Source organism: Chelonoidis abingdonii, chromosome 1 (genome assembly GCF_003597395.2).
Source record: "Chelonoidis abingdonii isolate Lonesome George chromosome 1, CheloAbing_2.0, whole genome shotgun sequence".
Taxonomy (NCBI): Eukaryota; Metazoa; Chordata; order Testudines; family Testudinidae; genus Chelonoidis; species Chelonoidis abingdonii.
Window position 1 is genome coordinate 245,798,796 of NC_133769.1, and position 24,220 is coordinate 245,823,015.

The following is a 24,220-nucleotide window of genomic DNA, read 5'->3' on the forward strand; positions in this document are numbered from 1 at the left end:
GTTTTATGATTTTTCCCTCAGTTAGCCATTTTGAATTTACAGAGTCGTTGTTGTTCCTCCATATTGGGTATCCTTCTTGTTGCCCAGTTTGGTGCCCTTTTTGGCAAAGGTAGGAAAGGTAAGGGTCATCTGACCCTCTAATCCACCTGGCAACAAGAAAATATTTAAGGCTGAGCAGCACGCCCCTGAGGTGCTGTCTGAGAGGCAACCAATGCCCATCATTGTTCCATCTGCTATTGCATTGCTCCTGCTCACCTGACAGAATATCTAGTCAGACTAGCATCTGCATACACCCACACAGGATGACGCAAAGCATCGGAACACCTGGTGGAAGAAGATGAGCCTACCTGAATGTCTACCTACCTGTTCCACCTAAAGACCCATCCTGTTGTATCCTGTGTTCTCGTCAGTCCCAGCTGTCATGGTCTCCTGTTCCAGCTCTGTTCCTGTGTCCATGTGATCCTCACCTGAGAACATGGTGATGTAGTTAACTTTTTGTTATACTTTTTATTTCACTGTGTGTACCTTTTTGGGATCCTAGCTTAACGCCTTTGTTAGTTCAAAGACTGAGTGGTTTTGTTTATTTGTTTAATAGTTTGGGGGTCCTTCTTTTAATAAATTGTTTGTGTTTGTACCTTACCTATGTATCAGTTTTCTGTCAAGCCCCAATGACAGATACGGAAGGGGGTTCAAACCTATAGTTTCTTGGGGATTTCTATGCCATCTAGCCTAGCTTAAGAAAACAGAATGACTAAGACAACTGAGCGCACTCAAAGGAGGTAATAAGTCTAATCACACTATCCTTATTCCTTCACTTTTACACAGGAACATAGGAATTGTCAGACTGGATCAGATCCAAGGTCCATCTAGTCCAGTATCCTGTCTCCAGTAGTGGCCAGCACCCTCTAGAGAACAAAAACAGAAAAAATATATGAATATATATTGCTATAGTCTAGTGAAACAAACTGAATTAAGATGGAAAGGATCACAATGCAGGGGTATGGCCAATCCAGTGCCTATGCTTACATGTGCTTGTTCTAGCCTCTCGTTTAACAAATGCAGTCCTAGGTCTGGAGTTTGTTTAATTATATACTTCTGGCCATGGTTACACTTGACTCTGGCTTCATAGGAAACTAGAAATTGCCATAAAAAGCAGACCAGTTGTTATCTAGTATGCTGTCTCCAACAGTGGTTAGTATCAGGAGCCTCTGAGGAAGATGCAAAAATCCCACAATACATAGTTACAGAATAGCTGCTCCATAGGGAACATTTCTTCAAAGCTCCCATCAATTACAGATTGGCAGATGCCCTGAAGCATGAGGGGTTTTATCACTTATAAAAAGTATTACCTACTTTGGAGTATCAGATCTGGTCTACTCCCAAGGCAGGAGTCATGTTATTGCTTTTGTTTTGTTTTGGAAAAATATTAACCCCAACTTACTGATAGGGAACTGAGATCAGGGGTAGAATAAGTAACTATATGAAAGTCACATATGAAGCCTGTGACTGAGCCATGAATGAGCCGGGTCTCCCAACTCCCAGTCCAATCCATTACCCACTAGATCATCTTTCCTCCATTCTTTCTGTGACAAGACACCAGGTAGCATGTTATATTTTTTCTCTGTTTACCAAGGTAATTGGTCCCAATAGAATGAAATCTTCTATATTGGCTGATCTTCATACAGGCAAAGAGCAAGGTCTTATTTCTCCTTAGGTCCCTGCCCCTTGCCTATGGTCATGTAAGCACATTACTCTCTGCCCTTGAACAATGTCCCAGCCATTGAATAAATGCTCCTTTAGAGCTATCTTAGAAGTAAACAGATAACAGATTTGTGCAAAAGTAAAATTTACTTATAATTTCATTAATTTCATTTTCTAAGAGAGCAGTAAGAATGCATTTTCAATATGAAGCCCACTGTTCAGAGACTGCTGTGAACTGACCTGGGTGCCAGGTAGGACCATAGACAGCCCAAGAATGTTGGTAGAGCAAAAGTGCCTTAGGGTCATCCACACACCTCTCAAATCCCGTGTCAAACAAATCATGGGTACATCTATGAATTGGGCCCAGTATGGTTGAGGATACTTTGGATGGTCTCTTTAGGAAGAAAGTTAAGTAATGTTGGACAGAAGAACAGAGAATAAGCAAGAGATGAATGATTACACAGAGTCAATCAAATACACATAGTCTACCAAGGACTGTTGAGCCAGCCAGAGTGATGACAGTTGATGATGTCACATCAGGCATTGTGTGGTGAAGTTCCCAGATCTGGCTCAATCCTGCAAATCCATGAATCTCTGGGGTGACCCCCTGGGTGGCACCAGGTAGGGTCCGGGCGAGTAGCCCTTTGATTGTCAATGGAAAGTTTGAGAATACAATGTGGTAAAGTATTTTTGTCCATCCTGGTGACATGGCCGAAGAGCATGGAATACCACTATTGAATATAATGAGTGATTGAGGAAAGGCCAGATCTTTGCAAGATTGTGACATTCTGCACAAAGTCAAACCACTTTAGACTCAGGATGTGCTGCTGACAGCACATATAGAATATCTCTAGCCACATCAATTCTGCCTATCAGCAGTTCCAGGCTTCTGACCCATATAGCAATACAGGTGGTACACAGGCTTGATAAATCCTGAACTTTGTCCCAGTGCAAATATGGAACATAATTACCTTGTGTGGTTACCTTTAAAAACTTACCAGTTACCTTAAATAATATTACCTCCATGTAGGGTATACTTTATAAGATTGAAATACCCTTATTTATTTATGTATGGCAAGTTTGTAAGGGCATTCATTGTAGATGGATAGACAGACACATATGACATTAAGAATGAAATGAGAAAATGTTCCTAGTTCCATTCTGCTCACTACCCTGAAAGGAATGTTATCTTTGTCTTGTGCTTAAATTAGATTCACAAAAATCCAGCTATTAAACATACTCATGACATCAAGGCACAAGTGATTTCAGCACATGTATGCACATGTCATTTGAAACACTATACCCCACTAGAGCATCAAGATGGATTATAAACAAAAGCACAGTCAGGCAGGAAAATAGCCTATCACATAACAAAATGCTGACAGCTCTAAATAACCCCTTTTTTGGAAGATTTTTAAAATAAAGCTCACTAAAAATACAGCACTCGTTTTCCCAAAGGAAGTAGGATTATTTTATTATTATTTTCATTTTTAATTCCCCCAACATGGGGTCTGGATAGGTTAGTATTAGCACAGATTCCTTTAAACAGAGTGTCATGACAACCACAGTTCCGCCTGGTATCTGCATAGCCACTCTGCTTATTACCTGTGGAAAAATGTACATACCAAATGCACAAACTGTTTTTTAAACAGATTAAATATAAATAACTAATCTGACTTGACCTAGATAACTGAATGGAATGTATCACAAGATGTGAACATAAAAAATTAAATGTAAATACAGTGACGTATTTTACTGGAAGGGAAGAAAGCTGCTAAAAATAGTAGAGGTTAAATGTGGGGGGGGGTGCTTGTTACTTTGTTTTTGTTTGGTTTTTGTTTAAGAACAACTATTTTAAAAAGAAATGCTTTCAAAGCTGAAAAGTATGGATCACCTATGCAAGAGACTTCAAGTATTCCTAGCACTTATCAAATATTTTTTTCCATGAACAGCACAGGTAAAGCATGTAAAGTATATGTATTTTTATAAATCTGACATGTATCTATTCTACTGATTTATTTTTCCGATAATGCATAATTTATTTTAGATTGTCCTTTTATAACACTCAGGCTTTGAATCTGACTGAATCCTAGACTTGATACAAATAATTTATATCTTTATAGAGCCATAGTTGTTATGTAATTGTATATAACCAGGCCATTGTTATGCACATCCATGCATAAGGAAATGAGGTGAAGCCAAATGGATTTCTGATTAACTATCTGTCAATGACACAAATTCTAATTTATGTGCAGACTATCAGATTCCTAGAGCAGTCACAATTTGCCAATCTTGCTTTGTTCTATCCTGTTGGAACTGACTGATACAAACTAAAAATTTCACAGGCACTGATATCCAATTTGCACTTGATCTACAAATACCAACAATATATCCAGCTTTACATTTTATCCTTAAAACTATGCCATACATTTCACACAATCTGAGTTTCCCAATAATTTCCCCTAGGAACACTGTATTTTTGGCAGCTAGTTTTCACAAGATGATAAAATAGGATTTGAGTTTGAAAAACGATAAAGGAATGTTACTCCAAGGTTATGCTGACTCAGGTTTTATTTTATATAGGACATCTTTATTTCAGACCAATTTTAAATGCATATGTAACTTTATTGCTCTAGTACAGACAATAAAATAAGACCCATTTGGGCCCTATGACCTTTATTAAGAGATTGCTTTAAGGATGAAATATTGGATACTCTGAATCATTTCAACTTTATTCTCTGATTCATTTCAACTTGATTCAGTCTAATTCATCTCATCCTGTAATCAGTCTTATTTCAGATCCCCCACATCATTCCAATATCTCTGCAGCTTCCTCCTCACAGGACCTCTCCAAGGTTTCACTCCTCACAGTATTGAATTCCTAAATATATCGTTAGTCATTAGTTTTTCTCCCTTTTCCTCCTTAAATTGCCTCTCCAGTCTCCTTCGTGTCTTTCCAGTTTCCCCAATAACATCCAGAGATGTACAAAACTTGATGGTTTTGTTTTCCAGGTTCCCAGCTGTTCATGCAATCATTCTCTTTGATTGAAATCTGGGCAGGGTCACACTCCAGGAGTCTTCTTTTGAAATTTGCGTTTAATTGTGCCCCAGTCAATAGAACAAAATGAAATCAAAGAGTTTATACTGCTGAGTCAGCAAACCACAGCTTTTGATGCAAAACCACAAAGTGGGCTATGTTCATTTGAAAGGACCGTACTATTTTGGTGAATATGGTCTAAGTTTTGAATCTGTCACGAAACTCAAAACCAAATGAATTTACTTGGTTTGAGGTTTCGTTGTCAGCCTTTCAGACAGCTCTAATCGCATTAGCATCATCACTACTTTGCACCAGATTAACTACATTTTTGAGGGGAATCTGATATGGAATCTGTTTCTTTCTAATATAGGGCCAAATGCTGCCATTCTCTAGTTAGACCATTACTGACTTCAGTGAGGTTGCACATGTGTAATTGATGTCAGGATTTGGCCCATCAAAGCCATTGTAGTCACCGTTTTGCTGCTTAGGGGAATGAGACAGATTCATGCCTGCAGAAATACAGCAATAAAAAGGATTATAGGAAGATATAACAAAAATGATTGTATTTTTTCCTCTATGAAATGTTGTAAATAGTCTATCGAACATTTTCTCCTGTATTTCATGGTAGCACAATTAAAAAAGGAAAAGACAAGCACTGACGTAGCACATGAGAGTACCTCCCCTATTGTAAGGGACGGGGTTTGGTCTGCAGCTGTTGTAAGGGAATTCTTCTCCCTAGAGTATCTCATGACTTCAGTTTCCAACAGAAAATCCATTAACTGGAATAGAATATCAGAACTACCAGGTATGCACAGCTTTACTAGAGAACTATGTGTTTCCTGGTCATTTCTGGTATGTCATTCAATCTTTTTAAAATGTTAATGGAGTTTTTAAAGTGTGTGTGTGTGTGTGAGTCTCTCTCTCTCTCTCTCTCTCTCTCTCTCTCTCTCTCTCTCTACCTACAAATTCAAGGGCCAAATAATCCTCTTTAGAGGATTTAAAAAGAGTGTATAAGAATAAAAAAGAGCCTCCAAAAATCCTTAAAAACAGAAAGAGTAAATGGCACCCAAACATCCCCTGAAATCCATGCAAACATGCAACAGATGTGATCTGTGTGAGAATGGGTGTAGCATATATAGAAGAATCAAGATTTGACTAAATGCTGCAAAAGCACTTCACATCTCCTGGAAGATACCTGACTCATTCAGAAACAAATCTGTAATGTAGACAGTGACCCACAGTCAGATATGCATACCTGAACACTGAATGACCCTCCTCCCAGTTCATATAGTTTTCTCTGTGAGTATAACAGCAATTGTGACATCATTATACCAAAGGAGGCTTATATTACATTAATAATGGCTAGTGTGTCCTCCAGGCTTCCAAAATCTCCCAACATCCCCAAGTTGGACCAATATCTGCTTCAGTCTTCTATGCAGAATGGCAAAGATGCAAGTTAAAGTTACTTTAACTTGTTCCCTTTACTATTTTTGTTTTAATACTGAGTTACATTTGGCTCTGATGGCACTTGGTCTTTGCTAGGTCAAGTCCACATAGAGTATATTCTACAGTTTGCTTGAGAAGTGAGCAGGCCATGCACACTACATTGTGCCCTCCTGTGCACCCCAGGTTATTAAGGCAGAATCTTATACTTCTTTTTAGATAATTATTATAACTTACCGCCCACCACACACACCCCTGCTCCTTCTATGTCATATACCAGGTAGAATCTGGTGGGCTCCTGATCATTTTATATTTCCCAGATGGTGAAGCCATTAGAGTTATTCCAGTTATAACATGTCATTTTACATTCATTTCTTTATATCATTCTTTACAGAAGAGAGCTAGTTGTGCAGAACACACAATTTCAGAAACCTTCTGAATATAACCAGATTAGACGGTTTTCAGGTTTGCTGAGGGCTGGTCTACACTACGGGGGAAAATCAATCTTAGATACGCAACTTCAGCTACATGAATTACGTAGCTGAAGTCAAAGTATCTGTGATCGAATTACTCACCGTCCTCACGGCATGGGATCGATGTCCGCGGCTCCCTCTGTCGATTCCGCAACTCTGTTTGGGTTGGTGGAGTTCCGGAATCGATATACGCGTGTTCGGGGATCGATATATCGCGTCTAGATGAGATGCGATATATCGATCCCCGAGCAATCAATTGCTACCCACCGATACGGTGGGTAGTGAAGACGTAGCCTCAGTTCACATTCAACTTTACTGGGGTCTCTAATATATTTGCACACATTGAATTGCACCTTTCTTCACAAGTAGTCCCATTGGGAAAAAATAGCACTACTCATGGAGTAAAAGAGCTCTTCAAAGTGAAAAGAGACATCAGAATCTTGCTCTCGGTGGCATGATAACTGATGCCAATGACAGCCAACACTTAAAAATTTCCAATTCAGTATACTCAGTATGAAAGCCTACAGTACTATCATCGTAACATGTTTATGTTCTGGACATTGATGCTAGGTATCACACTCCCTGCTTCAGAGAACACTGCAAAGTCAATTAGAAACTATGACATAAAAAGACCTATTTTCCTGTGTCCCTCCAAAACAATTCCATGCCTTTTCTGTTTGTTCCTTTCAACAGAGCTTTTAATGTGCTACGGAAACAATTTAACCAAACGTACTCGTTTGGAGTTCACTCAAGGAGAAAAGGAATCTTGGTGATATATTCTCTTGATATAAGGCTGGTTTGAGAAAGACAAGAACATAACACATAGTGTCTGACTTTTCCTTCTTCCTCTCTTATATCCTGTCCTGTACAGTTTTTGAACTTGCATTCATGATCCTATTCACACAGGTTTCAGTGAACTATTCCTCTGTCCTTCTCAACATCAGTGAGCCAGTAAATAATAATAATATTATTACATATGAGGAGATGATATTCTTGCAATAAGTTGCAGAGATAAAAATATGTGATATATTAATTTACTGTGTACCTCTGACTGCCTCTCCTGCTCCCTGCCCTTCTGATCCATTTCTTTGGATTTATTCTAAGATGCCAACCCTCTGAGCATCTTTTTAAATAGCACCCATTTCTTTTTAGATCAGCTGGTCAGATTGGAAAGGGGGCATTCCCAGCTTCCCAATGGAATACACAATAGTTGCTCCTAGCAGGGGAAGAGCTCAAGATACTGGATGATAGGCATGATATTTGTAAGTACTGAAAGGCAGCTCTGGGTCACCTTTAGATACTTTTATGTCTGCCTTTGAGCCAGTTAGACTCCTGGGGAGGGATCATCCCCTTCCCTGATAAAACACATGCAACAGGATTGAAGATGAGGAAAAATCGAAGAGGTCCCTTAATGAAGTTTCACACACATTATTCCATCAGTACAGGCTACTAATAATAACAACAGAGCTTGCCACACACAAACTCTCTGTGTCAACAAGCCCATAGTCTTGTCCACTCTATAGACTCTATTGTATGACCTATTCTCACAGATAGTTTTATTGCTGTTAGCCAAAATTAACTACAGGAAACTAATTAACAACATTGGAATGGACTATTTCTTTGATCCCACCAGTTTCCTCTCTTCATATTTCACAAATATCTGTTAACTCCCTGACAGGTAAGGGTAATGTCATTTGTAAATTTCCTATTTAATAAAGCATTGGTTCTCTTTTCCATATAATATTCCTTCCAAAATATCTTCATTTACCAAGAAAATACAGATTATTTTCTATTATTTCCTCAAGAAGGGCTTTATACTGTTCCCACTGAAGTCAATGGCAAAACTCACAGTGATTCCAAGGGTACAGGACGAGAAACTATTTTTAGATTAACTTGTAAGTACACTTGGACAAAACAGTAAAGAGTCATACAGCAGACCCTTAAGCTTGCACCAACAACAAAAAGCTGTACAGATTGACAAAGTTTCTCACAAATGCATCTTAGTTTAATTTTGCACTGAAATCTATTGAGAGGTTTTATGTTTTGCAGTAATGGACTATACTTAATATTATGAGAGAGAGTCATATTGTAGGAATTTTGTAAAGTTCCTTTTTATAGCTGAGTTATGAAACATTACAAAATGAAAAGAAAAAAATGTTTCAGTGCAGACCCTGTATTAGTGTTGCATTTTAGGAGACAAAAAATAGCACAGATCTCTATTTGAGTGCATCCTGTTCAAAGATCTTTTCTCTGTATAATTCTGTTTTTCATTTTAGACATTCAGAACAAACCATACACCACTGTATGAGACATAGATGCCATTTTTCCAGTAGAAAAGGCTTTTATGAGTGCTTAAACAAGACGGCTTTATATGTGTCTGACACATCAGCTTGCTGATTTACCATAAATGCATGATTATGCAGCCGCTTCCAAAATAGCACTAAAATTCAAGGACTTGGTAAATCACAGAATTACACATAGGCCTGGACTCCAAGCCAGCTGAAGGCCCATTTGTGTCTGAAGAAACAAAGAGAGTAATGGACTGAAATGGCAAATTATATCTGAACCCAAGTCATTCCAAACTATACAAAAGTCCATCATCTTTCTGAAATCAGGGTTAAGAAAACAAACAGCATTGCAGATTTTGAAGTCAATAAAGAAAACAATAAGACATACATAAGTACCTGCAAGACAAAGTAGCATATGCCTTTTTATGTTCCGGGGATAGGAGTGTTATTTGTTTGATTTCATTTTGTGGGGAGAGCTATTGAATTCCTTTCTGTATTGCATGTATAACATTGATCTACATATATATTTTATTGCCTCTCAGAGGCGTAAAACTGCTCACAAGCTTCTAACTATACTCACTTATCTTTGTTCTTTTTGTATTTGATGTCACTTACAAACGTCTGTACAGAAAGAGCAGGTCTAGTCTACAGCCAAATGGCCAGAGATTTTAAGAAGTGCTCAAGATGTGATTTATTATTCTAAACATCCTACACAGCCATTTCAGTTCCATAACCCACACCAGTGGTCCCCAATGCAGTGCCCGTGGGTGCAATGGCACCCGCCGGGGCATCTATGTGTGCTCACGTACTGGCCGGTGGACAAGCACCCACCAAAATGCAGCTGAAAAGCGGTGTCACCAAGAGGCACCACCACTGAAATGCAATGCCTCTTGATGACGCTACTTCGGCGGCATTTCAGTGCCGATGCCTCTTGACGTTGCTGCTTCTCGGTGGCATTTCGGCGGATGCTTGTCCACAGACCACAGTCCTCGGTGGCTTGTTGTCCAGCACCTGCCACCCGGAAGAGGTTGCCACTGACCCACACGATTGCATGTGGGGTATACAGGCCATGTCTTAGGCAGATACACAAGGGTAAGAAAAGGGACAGGGATCTTCCCCCTCCCTCATTTTTTGTATTTCAGGTTGTTTCTAGTTTTCAAAAAACTAGTGGACACCAGACAAACCTAGAGTTCTTGCAAGTTCAAAATGTAAACCCCAATGTGACATTTTCTGCAATCTTTCCTGGTGACTTCATGGCATCAATCAACATGCAGAATGCAAATCTACACATACAAATTACTGCCACTCCATGGAATGTCCTTTGCTTTAGTGGCAGATCAGAAACCCTTCTAGCACATGATCTTTCCCCTCAAGCTGGCTATGTCCTGGAAGACCCTTGAGGAAACCCTGGTATTTGTTCCACCAGCTCTGCAGAAGGAGGTTATCTGTATAATAAATTATTTAGACAAGCAGCTTAGATTTCAGAAAATTTCCCTTGCAACTGACAATGTCAGGAGCCTGTGTAAGGGGCTGAGTCTGGTAACACACAGATCAGAGTTCTCTTGTACCCTCTGAAAAGATAACTAATTTGGGAGGCTCTTAGAGTATGTCTACACAGAGCTTTGGCGCCCATGAGAGCAAGACTCCCAGCCTGGGTTAACAGACTTGGGTTACCAGGACCCACAATAGCACTCTGAAAATAGCTATAAAGACAGTGTTTTGAAGTTGCAGCTCGAGTTGGAGTTTTGGCTCTGAATCTAGGGAGGAGGTGAGCTTCAAAGCCCAAGTTCCAGGCTGAGTTACAACTAAAGTGCTGTCTATACAGCTATATTTAGAGCTCTAGCATGAACAAACCTGTCCAACCAGGCTGGGAGGTTCATTCTTGCAGGCTCCAAAATGCCATACCCTTTGAGATTCAGGATGAGGACCAGTGTTTTCATCCACCCACAGAAACTGCAAGATGGAACTACTCACTGAGCAGATCCAGTAGTGTTCCACTTTGGTGAGCCTTCTAAAGCCAATGGTGTACTGCACTGTACCTAAGGTAGAAAGCGGAATTGGTATCATTGTGACGTTCATGCAACATTGAAGGTCTTCTTATTTGGAACAACCAAATTTAGAAAATCCTCATTGATTCCCAAGAGTAAGAAGCAAGGGGCTGAAGCGTCAAGGCCTGTGTTAGTTAAATGAATAAAACTGGATCAGACGCATACAAGCTGGTGGACCTTTCATGCCCTGTTCATAGAAAAGCTCATTCAATTAGATCCATTTCAGCTTTTGGGATGAAATACGGAGAGGTTTCAGCTGAGAAACTGTGCAAAGCTGGCACTTAACTACCCCTGGACATGTCCTCTAAGCACTATCAACTCAGTGTTCTTTCTTCAACTGATAAAAGCCAATGAACAGTGTGGACCCCAGGCAGCAAGGAAGAGAGTTCCCCAGAGCTTCTTACTAGGCCTTCCTCTCTCCCCCCTTTCCACTATAGTCAAGAATTTGTCAGGGCAGCTATTTTTATTTGCTGGGGGACCTTGTAGTATGAATGCAATCTGGTTAGCTTGATCCTCTTGCTTTTTTACACCTTCTGTATATTTTATTTTATTTTATCTCTGGGAGATGCTACACAGATCCTATTTGTCTTGTTCTCAAGTTAGCTGGGTTTCACATTTTCTTTTCATGTTCCAGTTCCCCCAATACAGGAATTCACCTTCAGCCCTCACTCAGGCAAAAATTGCACTTTTGTGGTTATGCACATTGTATGTAATGTTACTAATACAAGGTAGAGTTGCAGCTCTGGAAGTCATCCAGGTTGGAAGAGAAAAGAGGGGCATGACCTGAATGGTTAGTGGGAACCACAACAGGAGATTCTTATTAGTTGTTGATCTGCCTGTCAAGTAGAGGGAGAAGAAGGAGATACCCATTTCTCCTGGTTTGATAGACCAGGGCACAAAAATAAATTATCCTTTATTTTAGTGAATTTTTTTTCTAATATTTTTTGCGAGAGCTCATTCTCAGAAAGATTATAACATAAACCTTTCAGTAGTTATGTAACTGTTTATATTTTAAAATTTCATTTTGCATTGTTTTTCATGTTGTATGATTTAATGTGGTTTCTATGCTATATGCAAATAAATCCTCTAGACCAAACCCAGAATATCAGGATTAGAAGGGACCTCAGGAGGTCATCTAGTTCAAACCTCTGCTCAAAGCAGGACTAATCCCTAGACAGATTTTTTTCCCCCCCAGATAGCCCTCTCAAGAATTGAACTCACAACTCTGGGTTTAGCAAGCTAATGCTCAAACAACTGAGCTATCCCTGCCCCCTGATCTGCCTCACTTTTCACTTAACCCTCTTGCTTGAGTAAAGACATCAGAATTTGTCCAATTACTTGCTGATCCCTAATTCTTATATACCCCTGGCTGGCCAGGCCTCCTTCTTCCATATGATTTTTTTTTTTTTTTGAGGAGCAGGAAAAAAGTCTAGGGGAGAAAGACATGCAGCCCAGATACTCCTCCACCATGAACTCCAGTGGCTTTTTTCCATGATTTAGTTCCCATCTGCACTGGGCAGTGCAGGAAAACATAGAGGCCATAGTTTTCACAAACCAATGTGAGAGTCACATCAACACAGATACTGATGGCTGTAAAAGCTAAGGGCCCAAATTTTGCCCTTAGAATTGCAAGCAGAGCACCCACTGAAATCAATGTGCACATCAGACCACAGAATTTAGCCCCCGACATTTACACAAATCCATCAACATATGAAAGGCAATTGTGGATGGGACACAGAGGAAAAGAAAGTTGGGAGCAAAGTGTCACAGGAACTTAAATTTGACTGCTTTTGGAGGGGCACATTCTGTGCCCCCACCATGGCCCCGGGACCAGAGGAGCTCGCTCTCCCCACTGGGGCCAGAGGAGTTCTGTGTCCCTGCTGATTATTTGAGGGGCTCGTGCGCCTGCTTTCTCCCCCTTATGCACGCCCCTGGTTGGGAGGGTATTTATAAGAGCAATGAAGTGCATTTTGTTCAAAATGGTAGTTCCCATGGCTTAAAATTAGCACATAGATGCAACTTTTCTTACCCATCACATATCCAGAACTAAATTATCTGCATATATCATACATATATACACACACTGCTATTTAATAAGTAGATAACAAAAGAAAAAACCTTACTGTTTTAATTAGAAATCTTTGAAAAGCACAGAAGTTGGCTTTTTCCCATTTTGCTCTCATCCAATAACCTCAATATAACTTATTCTTTATTCAGTGAAATTTCTGACAGTTTAGTTTTAAGTTTAAATCAGTTTAAAATTGATTGCTCATTTTTTGTTTACTTCTGCAATCATGGCTTTGCAGCTGTGAAAAAGAGAACTGGCTCACCATTATAAATAAGAAGTAACAAAGTCAAATATATGCTAAGATATATTCCACATAGCTTATTTGTCCCAAAGCTAATAATTTTGGAGCTATAAAAACTAAAGAGAAGGAATTTATCTTTTGCCATTCTGCAGTTTTTTCGCATCAAATGACACCACTGTTGCACAGTTCCAGTGATTTTCTCCCATTCTGTTCCCTGTATTTCTTTTGCATATTACTGAACAAAACTGTCTACAAAGTGTGCATCCCTCTATTCAGTCATAGTAGGCATGGATGGCACGTGAACTGCTGACTGGGGGAGGCTAGTCCTCTGCCCTGCACCTTCCACCTTCAGCCCTGCTCCTTTTGCTCCCCCCTCCCAGCTGGAGCCCAGACCCCCGCACTGTGGACAATGGCTCCTGCCCCAGGATAGTGCCCCCAGCTCCCTCAGCCCCAGAGTCCTGGGAGGGCAGGGGGCATGGCCACAGCGTCCCCAACGCTGGGAGCAGGGGTGGCTCTAGGCACCAGCAAAACAAGCAGATGCTAGGGGCAGCATAATGCTGGGGCCCCAGCTCTGACCTGAGGCAGTGTCCTGGGCTGGATCCTGACTGTCCTTTGTTCTCTGACTGGGTGCAGTGGGATGGGGGGAGCCGGCTCAGCGGAGAGCGTGTCCCTGCCGCTCTCCCACGGGCAGCAGCCAGCCCCCATCAGGCAGGAGCTGGTAGTGCGGCTCTGCCCAGGTTGCAGAGCGCAGGGGGTGGCGGTGGAATATGGTGGCAGGGCAGGCCACTCCTCCAGTACTGGCTGTGGGCTCCTCCTTGGCTTATCACTGCCTCTGCCTCCTCCTCACTGTGCCACCTCCTGCCAGGGAGAGGAGCGGCAGCCCAGGCTGAGCCGAACTCTTGCCGTTATGCAGACCTAGCCTGCGGCCGGCTTGCAGGAGTCCTGGGGAGCAGGAGACCCGGGCACACTGCCCTGTTATCACCAGCCACGGCTGCTGTGCCCCGGACCCCGACAGCTGAACCCCGCAGTCGCCCCAACTCGCTCCGCATGAGAGTTACAGGTGGTGCCCCCTGCCCAGCTGGCTTTGTCCCCAGCCACACTGCAGGGTGACCGCCCAGGACTCTGGGGTGTTGCTGAGGCTGCTCCAAGCCAGGATCCCCGGGGTCCGCTGCCCCTCCAGCCACGGGGGCCCTAGGCCAGTGTGGGAGCTGGGCTGCAGCCCTGCTCTCAGAGCCTCCTCCCCTCCCCATGCTGCATAGCAAGACGTGGGACCATGGGCAGGGCTGCTACAGCCATTTCAGACTAGGGTTGGTGCCGGGGGAGCAAAGGTGATTGTGCCCTGGCTAGAAGGACCGGGCAGCCCCCTCCCCACTCCCACGCCCGCTGCTTGCTCCTGCCAGCACGGGGCTGCAACGCCCAGCTCCGGAGGGCAGCATCAAGCCCCCGGCGTGCTTCGTGGGGAAGGAGAGACAAGAAGCAGAGCTGTTTGGTGTCTCCCACACAGCTCCAGGCCCCTTTGGGTACTTGGCAGCGACAGCCAGACTGGGTAGCCCACCAGCAGCATAACTTGGTCTGACCACATGAGCCCTGGGGTTGGTGCTGACATCCTGCCTATGCCAAGGCCTCCATCACAGGGACAACCCAACTCTGCCCAGGCAGACAACCCACCTCACTCCTTGGCCGGCCCAGTGAGTAAAAGAGTACGCTCGTACGAAATTGTTTTATTTCACTAACTACAAATTCTGTGTTCATTTTTTTTTACCTTAAACAGTCAAAAACAAAACAAAACATTGCAAACATGTAAAAGCCAAAAAAAGGGGGGGGTTGCTTGGGGAGGGAAAAAGCCTAGAGCTGACCCTGGCCGGGAGGGCGTGTACCAGGGCCCCAGTCTGAGCTGACACAGAGGAAGCCACAGAATGGGAAGCAGGATGAGGACTGGGGATAGAGCATGGGTGGGGCCACGCCTGGCTGCTTGGGGAGGCACAGTCTTCCCCAGCCTATGATATCTGCCACCTATGATCGTAGGCTTGGATCCTGCAAGCTGTTGCTCAGCGTTAAACTCCATTGAAGTGAATGAGAGCTCAGGGTGCTCATCATCTCACTTGATGCCTGATCCAAAACCTATTGCAATTAATAGAATGACTCCCATTATCTTCAGTGGGTTTTGGATTAGGCTGCACTGATTTCTGCCTATTCTCACCATGCAGTCCACTACACAGTACACTTTGAGTGAAGGGTTGGAATCTGGAGAGAACATGGACAATCATAGCATCAACAAAGGAGAGACAAGAGGGAATATAGCAGGGAAATCTAATGAACATCTTAGACGGCTGTATACTAATTCAAAAAGTATGGGAAATAAATAGGAAGAATTAGAATTACTAGTGACTAATCACAATCATGACATAAAGAGCATCAGAGACTTGGTGGTATTATTCACATGACTCGAATATTGAAATATAAGGGTACAGCTTGTTTAGGAAGAATCAGCAGGGAAAATAGAGAGGAACTATTGCTGTCATTCTATGGACCATTTAAGCAGGAAAAAGACATGGTTCTGTTCAATCCCTCCAAAGCACCTGGCATTGGCCACTGTCGGAAGGCAGGATACTGGGCTAGATGGACCGTTGGTCTGACCCAGTATGGCTGTTCTTATGTTCTTATGTGGATGAGGCTTTTTTAAAACAAATAACAAAATTATCCCAAGCACAAGACTTGGTAGTGCTGGGGGATTTCAAATATCCAAACATCTCTTGAGAAAATAATACAGCAATACATAGATCATCCAACAAGTTCTTGGAATGCACAGAGGACAACTTTTTTATTACAGAAGGTGGAGAAAGCGACTAGAGGAGGGGCTGTTTTAGATTTGATTCTGATGAATATGATGGATCTGGTTAAGAATTTGAAGGTGGAAGGCAGCATGAGTGGAGGTGATCATGAAATGATAAGAGTTCGTGATTCTAAAGAATGATATGAAGGAAAACAGTAGGATAAAGACAATAGACTTCAGGAAGGCAGATTTTAGCATACTCAGAGAATTAGAAGGTAAGATCTCATGGGAAGGAAGTCTAAGGGGAAAAGAGTTCAGGAGATTTCGCAGTTTTTAAAGGGACATTAAGGGCACTAGAGCAAACTATTCCAATGCATAGGAAAGAGAGGAAGTATGGTATGAGACCACTCTGGCTTAACCAGGAGATCTTCAACAACCTTTAACTCAAAAAAGTCATATAAAACATGGAAACTAAGTCAAACTACAAAGGATTAATATAAAAAAGAACCAAGCATATAAGGATAAAATGAGAAAGGCCAAGGCACAAAATGAGATTAAACTGGCTAGGGACGTAAGTGCTAACAAGAAAACATTTTACAAATACATTAGAAGCAAGAGGAAAATCATGGACAGAATAGGCCCATTCTTCACCGAGGATGGAAAGACTATAACCAAAATGCATCTATGGCCAAAGTATTAAATGCCTTTTTCTGTTTCATTTTCCACCAAAAGATTAGCAGCCCTTAGATGACTAACATAATGAACATCAGTGTAAATGGGATAGGACATAAGGCTAAAATAAGGAAAGAACAAGTTGAGAAATTACTTAGACAAGTTAGACATCTTTGAGTCAGCAGGGCTTGATGGAACACATACTAGAATAGTTAAGGAACTGGTTGAAGAGATTGCTGAGCCATTAGCAACTATCTTTGAGAACTCACAGAGGATGGGAGAGATCCCAGAAGACTGGAAAAAGGCAAATATGGTATCTATCTATAAAAAGGAGAATAAGGACAACTGAGGGAATTATAGACCAGTCAGCTTAACTTCAGTACCAAAAAGATTTGTAAGCACCAATTTGTAAACACCTGGAAGATAAGGTGATGATCAGTAATAGTCAATATGGATTTGTCAAGAATAAATCATGTCAAACCAACCTAATACTGTCTTTCACAGGGTAACAAGCCTTGTAGATGGGGGAAAGCAGTAGATCTGATATATCTTGACTTTAATAAGGTTTTTGATACCGTCTCACATGACGGCTCATAAGCAAACTAGGGAAGGATAGCCTAGTCAAACCAACTACAAGGTGGGTGCACAACTGATTGGAAAACCGTACTCAGAGAGTAGTAATGGTTCACAGTCAAGCTGGAAGAGCATATTGAGTGGGATCCTGCAGGGATCTGTCTTGGGTGCTGTTCTATTCGATATCTTCATAAATGATTTGGATGAGGGCACAGAGAGTTCATTTATAAAGTTTGTGGACAATACCAAGCTGAGAGGTGTTGCAAGTACTTTGGAACACAGGATTATAATTCAAAATGAACTTGAAAACTGGAGAAATGGTCTGAAACAAACAGAATGAAATTCAATAAGGACAAATGCAAAGTATTATACTTAGGAAGGAATAACCAATTCCACAAATACAGAATGGGAAATGACTGCCTAGGAAGGAGTACTGCAGAAAAGGATCTGGGGGTCATAGTGGAGCACAAACTAAATATGAGTCAGAAATGTAATACTGTTGCAAAAAAGGGAACATCATTTTGGGGATGTATTAGCAGCATTGTTGTAAGCAAAACATGAGAAGCAATTCTTTCACTTTACTCAGCACTGATAAGCCCTCAGCTAGAATACTGTGTCCAGTTTTGAGCACGGCACTTCAGAAAAAATGTAGACAAATTGGAGAAAGTCCAGAGGAGAACAACAAAACTGGTTAAAGGACTAGAAAACATGACCTATGAGGAAAGATTGAAAAAATTACGTTTGTTTAGCCTGAAGAAGACTGAGAGGACTTGATAACAGTCTTAATAAAGAGGAGGGAGATAGATAGGTCTCATCCACTGAGGCTAGAACAAGAAGTAATGGGTTTTGATTGTAGCAAGGGAGATTTAGGTTAGGCATTAGGAAAAACTTCCTAAATAAAAGGGTAGTTAAGCACTGGAACAAATTACCTAGAGAGGTTGTGAAATCGCCATCATTAGAGATTTTTAAGAGCTAGTTAAACAAACACCTGTCAGAGATGGTCTAGATAATACTTAGTTCTGCCTCAGTGCAGGGGACTGTACTACATGAACTGTTGCGGTTCCTTCCAGTCCTACATTTCTATAATTCTATGATTTGCATACTGCATTATTTGAAAATTGTGTAGTGAACATGTGGAGCAGGAAATTTCATGACATATACAGGTGCACACCTAAACATAGCTGAACTATTTATAAGCACACAGATACTTAAGGACTGAATCCCATTAAAACCAGTAAGAAGATTTCTATTGCCTTCAATGAGGGATGAAGTGAGTCCTGAAGCCAGCACTTGAAAATGAAGATCCTACCTTCTGTCCTCAATTCCCATTGAGTTCAATGAGAACTGAGAGTGCTCAGAATCTTACAAGAGGTGCACAGCAACTTGTAGGTGTAGGCCCTTTGAGAACAAATCTTTCTTAAAGCATGCAGACCATTTTGTATATTACACTATTAACCTATTATGCTACTATCCACCTTACCTATTTCCCATTTCCTGTTTGTTACCAACAGTTTCTGTCACCTCTGTTTATAAACTGACTGAGACAGCTCAAAAGGTGAAAAAATATCCTGTTATATGTTTTCACCTTTACAGAACCTCAGTAGTTGGTATCTACCTTCTCCATTGCTTTGCCACTTCTGCGCTGCACTATTGCCTACACTATTCTATTCTATAATTTTTTTATCCAGCAATACAATTCATACATTCCTTTATACAACAGACTCCGGTCTTTGAGTCAGAGCAGAAACTAAAGTTCCTTCTCTACAGAGTTTGGTTGTTTGTTTATTTTTATTCCTTTCCTCAAGCCTTAGGATTTAGTAGACAAATTTATGGAGAAGCTCTGCCCCATATAATTTTGTTTCCAAACACTGTGGCTTAGTTTGCTTTAGAAGGTAAAATACATTTATTTTGATAATATTTTGGCAGTATTTCTTTTAGGCTTAGCAATCACTTGGTGTTATTTTTCTGAACTGTATATATTTTGTTTGTTTCCATCAGAGAAGCAGTTGTTCAATGCTTAGCTGTACATTTGCATCTGTTTGATCTCAGGTCTCTTGCTGCCTAAAGAATTAGTGGTACTTTTGATAATATGTACTCAAAGGTATATTATTTTGAGGAACTCTTTTGACCTACTTGTTTTGATAATGTTTGAGGTTTCTATCAATATTGCTTCCTGTTATCATTTTTCTTTTCTTTCCTTCCCTTTACCAGAGGCCAATTTTCCTCTAACAACCTGTTTCATTTCTGTTCAGTAAAATTCTCTTTATTTTTTAATTTTCGCAGGTTATTGAAGTCCCCTGCTTTCAAAAAACATTAATTTTACATTTTGTCAAATAAAAGAAAGTTCAGTAGACCAGACCAGACTGAATAATCCTATCTATGTAATGTATAGCATTTTCCTTTGTCTTGAAAAATTCAGTAAACATTGTGATACAGCATGGCCAGAGGGCAGCATGAGAGTGTTAGCACGAGGCCTTATTCCCTGCCAAGGGAGGAAGGTTTGCTTTAGATTAACTAGAACACCTGACTCCAATTAGAGCGCCTGACTTCAGTCATGTGATAAAAACCCCCTGCTTTAGTCAGAAGTGTGGGAGTTGAAGGAGGAAGGTTTGATTGGAGCAGAGTGCAGAAGTTGGAGAAGAGAAGAGAAGAGAAGAGAAGAGAAGAGAAGAGAAGAGAAAGTTTGGAGGAGTGCTGCAGTGGATTGTGAAGTCCAGAAGAAACCCTAGGTAAGGGGCACCAGGCTTGTGTAGAGGAGGCAAGAAGCCCTTCACAAGCTGAAGGATAGGAGAGGGAAGTAACCCAGGGGAAGGAACCGCTAAGCCAAGTGGTTCACCCCACAACCCCAGGGCCCCTGGGTTGGGACCTGGAGTAGAGGGCGGGCCCAGGTCCCTCCCTCTCCACTCACCTCCTCCAAGGACACTAGTGAAGTAATTAAGAAGCGGTTCAGAGGCAAGCAATAGCGCCCTGAACCTACCCCAGAGAAGAGAAAGCGCGAGACCCAGCAGAACAGTACCGGCAATTTGCCACAACATGGATGAAATGTTGTTTCTATGATAGGTGGAAAACAAAAATGTGTATTATTTCATTAGATCTGGAATATAAATCTCATTGTCATTTTTAAAAACATTTCTTCAAACATATATAAGGAGTAACATACTGATTCCTCCTCCATTTAGCAGGAGCTTCCATTTTAAAAAGACCCCAGTCATGCAATCAGATCCACAAATGGACCCTTACAGCTCAACAAAATCCCATTGATGTAGCTTTGGGCCAAATTTTCAAAAGTATTTAGTTGCCTAAATATTCAGATAGATTCCCAGTAGATTTGTCCATATAAATCCCATTGATTTGGCTCTTGGGCTCTGCACAAGCACAGGGATCTGTCCATGTGGATCGGGATTGCAGGATCAGGGCTGAAAACTAACATAGACCCTTGTTCCCCTGCAACATCCCACTGAATTGTGTTCAGGATCAATGCGAATTTTTTTAAAGTCTTGTTTTTACTTCTCAGTACAGCTGATGAACAAAATTTTGAATGAAGTTTTCCATTGGAAAATGCTGATTTGATTAAATCAAAATGTTTTGCAGGAACATATCCATTTCACACAAATTTTCAATGGGAAATTATTTAACTATTTTGTTTCCATAAGGTCAAAAAAATCATTTCTACTTCAGTGTTTTGATATACTGTCAATAAGGTCAAAGGGAAACACTGATACGGTCAAAACAAAATATTTCAGACTTTTTCACTGGACAAATATTCTGAGATTTTGATCTTTCATTGTAATTCAGGATGAAACTAAATTTTGAAATTTTGGACTTCCCACAAGACAGAAATTCCATTTTTCAAACATAATATAAGTCCAATTTTTGAATAGATATTTGATAGCAATTCCCTTCACCTCAAAAGTTCCCTAAATAAGATGAACAATGAACATTTTGAGATTTGTTTGGAGAAGGCTCAAAGATACTCAATACTGAAAGTCTTGTTCTGTGTTTTATTAAAAACAGTCCACATCTAGCATCTGAACTCTCCTCTCCCAGCACACTCACAAATGTGGTGACTGGCAATTCCCACCCCCACCCTGCACCTAAAATACAGAAATTGTGGACACTCAAAATGGGAAAGGGCCGAATTTTCCCCTTAGTTAGGGTTCATACTGAAGCTTCTTTGTTCAAAGAAAACAGATGCAATTGTCCATTCCATCTTTGTAGGACAAGAATGTTTTTGTTGAAAGGGAGGATTATTTCAAACTGCACATGACACTTTTAATGATGATATGGTATTACAAATAGACTGAAAAGCAATAATCAGATCTAGATTATTATGCTGAATTGAAGGCTAAAGGTTTGTTTTCCAGGCTGTGCAAAGGATTGGATTGAATTTGGCTTCAACAGCACCAACACATTGCAAATTACTTTTAGCATCATATGGGGGAAATTTCACTAGATCTCAACTGGTTTTGGATCCAACACAAATCCAAAACTCATATGTGAAATCTGAATCTTGCTTGCCTCACAATTTTAAAAGATGCTGATTTGCAATCCTAGTTTTGTATAATTCCATCTCTATCATGTACTTTCTTGGAGGAATAGATATATGGAGTTACAGTATTAAAGTTAAACACCAATGATCAACACAAGAATAAATGGATATAAACTGGCCATTAACAAGTTTAGACTTGAAATTAGATGAAGGTTTCTAACTATCAGAGGAGTAAAGTTCTGGAACAGCCTTCCAAAGGGAGCTGGGGTGGAGCAAAAACCTAACTGGCTTCAAGACTGAGCTTAATAAGTTTATGGAGGGGATGGCATGACAGGACTGCCTACAATGTCATGTAGCCCATCCATGACCACTAGTAGCAAATACCCCCAATGGACAGAGATGGGACACAAAATAGGGAGGATTCTGAGTTACTACAGAGAATTCTTTCTCAGGTGTCTAGCTGGTGGATCTTGCCAACATGCTCAGGGTCCAACTGATTGCCATATTTGGGGTCAGGAAGGAATTTTCCCCTTAGTCAGACTGGCAGAGAACCTGTGATTTTTTTTTGCCTTCCCCTGCAGCATGGGGCATTGGCACATTTAAACTAGAGTAAATGTAAGGCCCTACAGCTGTAGAACCCAGGTCTGCAGAGCTACCAGGCTGCTGACAGCTCCAGGCTGCCACCCAGTTTTTGTCTATGGATACAGACCATGGGAAGTTCCACCTCAAAGGTTTAACAGAAGCAGCCTCATGGCTCCTGGTTGGCTCCCTACCCTATTTAAACCCATGGGGCATTCCAGGAAGTGTCTAGTAAACAGTGTGGATCTCCTGTGGCTATCATGACTTTCCTGTTCCTGAATTCCTGGCTTTGACCTCAGCTTGATCTGGTCTTCGCCTCCTGACTCGGACCCTGAAATCTGATTCGGACTCTGACCCTTGATATTGATCTTGGCCTAGAAATTGATTATGAACTCCTCTGCTGCTCCCAGCTTCAGGTTTGCCCCTGCTCTGCACCCCAGGCCTTGACTGCCTTTGTTGGGATCCTGACAGTAAATGGTGGATTCTCTCTAACTTGAAATCTTTAAATCATTATTTGAGAACTTCAGTAATTCAGCCAGAGGTTATGGGTCTATTACGGGAGTGGGACGGTGAGTTTCTATGGCCTGCAATGTGCAGGAGGTCAGACTAGATGATCACAATGGTCCCTTCTGGCTTTAACATCTATGAGACTTAGAGCAGCCTGTGCACATGCATTAGTGCGTGTGTGTGTGCACGTACATACACACAGAGAGAGCTCACCATAAAAAGCCAGGCATGGGTGGTATCTGAGAATGCCACAAGAATTTCCTTTTAGAAAGAAGAAATGTTTAGGGATAAAATAGTTAAAAAAATAAAATGTATAGAAAGGTATTTGAGATACATTGGTATTTAAGGTACACTGATAGCAATAAGACTACTCATTTGATTAAAGTTAAGCAATACCTTACTGAAGCAGGGCCATTGTTTGTAAATGAAAATTTTCAGTGGTGACTCCTCCAGAAAAGCTCTGTCTTGTTTTACAGATCTGTTATGCCTGGAATAAAATGAATACAGAGAAAATCATGAACTTCTTTTTGCACAATGCAAAAGTACTTGCACAATTATTTCCCATGTTAGCTCACCGAGACCTGGTCTACACTAGGAACTTAGATCAGTATAGCAAATTCTCCACACCCCTGAGAGACATGATTATACTGACCTAACCCCCGGTATAAACAGTGCTATGTCAACAGAAGAATTTGTGCATTGATAACTGCCTCTCAGGGATGTGGATCACCTACCCAGTTGGGAGAACCTTCCCGTTAGCGTAGGTAGTATCTACACTGAAGTGCTTCAGCGGCGCAGCTGCAGCTGTGCCACTGCAGTGTTTTAAGCATAGACATACCCTCAGACTTTGAAAGATCATCTGCTAATATTGGCATTTTAAACTATCCTTGAAGAGCAATAGATTATAAAATTAGAATTTGTCCTTACTTAACTATTTAGCTTTATACAAGCAAATTGTCAGGCTTTTGCTAATTATCTTGCCCGTGTTGATGATTAACAACCTAATGTTGAAGTAGTAAAGATTATATGGACTCAGAAGCTCTATTTTCCCATGGACTTTTACCATCTCTTTATAACTGATTGAAAATGTTTTCTGATTTATATTTTTAAAAGTTTAAACCGCTTGACAAATATTTCATAGCACTCATATGGCTCACTGCTGCCACTTGTTTGGGAAAATGAAAGGTAAGTTGAAAAACGCACCTTTTCCATTTTCATCTCTAATTGAATTCTCTCTTGACCCCCTTATTCCCTGTGGCTGTATTTCAGGTTTTGATGATAAGAAAAAGAATTTTGTATTTGGATAATACAATTTTCTCACTTGCCTT

At 41.0% G+C, this 24,220-nt stretch overlaps 1 long non-coding RNA gene across 1 annotated transcript; it reads right to left on the minus strand.

The window, feature by feature from the left end:
* Window positions 1-493: 493 nt before the first annotated feature.
* Window positions 494-14,054, minus strand: LOC142046314 (uncharacterized). The gene is made up of 3 exons (XR_012655206.1): window positions 13,876-14,054; window positions 10,917-10,981; window positions 494-905 (listed from the first exon to the last, which is right to left on the minus strand). It is a non-coding gene; the product is annotated as an uncharacterized LOC142046314 (long non-coding RNA).
* Window positions 14,055-24,220: the final 10,166 nt, after the last annotated feature.